Raw genomic sequence first — 999 nt, 5'->3', positions numbered from 1 at the left:
CACAAGGCCTTCTTGAAGGTCATGGTGCCTATGGTACAAGGTATTGAAAACTTCCCAGGGTCCTGTCTCTTTTGAGGCAGTTTCTGTCTAGACAAGTCATCCAGTTCTTTGGTGAGCAAAGGGGATTCATCCTCCCAAGTCTCATTTCCAAATAACTTGTCATTTAGCTTCATGATTGCTCCAAGGTATTTGGCAACTTGCTCTTCAGTGACATACTCATCCTCTTCAGAGAAAGAATACTCATCAGAGCTCATGAATGGCAGAAGTAAGTTCAATGGAATCTCTATGGTCTTATTTTGAGCCTCAGATTCCCATGGTTCCTTATTGGGGAACTCATTGGAGGCCAGTGGACGTCCATTGAGGTCTTCCTCAGTGGTGTTCACTGCCTCTTCCTCCTCTCCAAATTCGGCCATGTTGATGGCTTTGCACTCTCCTTTTGAATTTTCTTCTGTATTGCTTGGAGGAGTACTAGGAGGGAATTCAGTAATTTTCTTGCTTAGCTGTCCCACTTGTGCCTCCAAGTTTCTAATGGAGGACCTTGTTTCATTCATGAAACTTTGAGTGGTTTTGATTAGATCAGAGACCATGGTTACTAAGTCAGAGTTGTTCTGCTTAGAACTCTCTGTCTGTTGCTGAGAAGATGATGGAAAAGGCTTGCTATTGCTAAACCTGTTTCTTCCACCATTATTATTGTTGAAACCTTGTTGAGGTCTCTGTTGATCCTTCCATGAAAAATTTGGATGATTTCTCCATGAAGGATTGTAGGTGTTTCTATAGGGTTCTCCCATGTAATTCACCTCTTCCATTGAAGGGTTCTCAGGATCATAAGCTTCTTCTTCAGATGAAGCATCCTTAGTACTGCCTGGTGCAGCTTGCATTCCAGACAGACTTTGAGAAATCATATTGACTTGCTGAGTCAATATTTTGTTCTGAGCCAATATGGCATTCAGAGTGTCAATCTCAAGAACTCCTCTCTTCTGACTAGTCCCATTGTTCACA

Source organism: Arachis duranensis, chromosome 10 (assembly GCF_000817695.3).
Source record: "Arachis duranensis cultivar V14167 chromosome 10, aradu.V14167.gnm2.J7QH, whole genome shotgun sequence".
Taxonomy (NCBI): domain Eukaryota; kingdom Viridiplantae; phylum Streptophyta; class Magnoliopsida; order Fabales; family Fabaceae; genus Arachis; species Arachis duranensis.
This window is presented reverse-complemented; position numbering follows the sequence as displayed.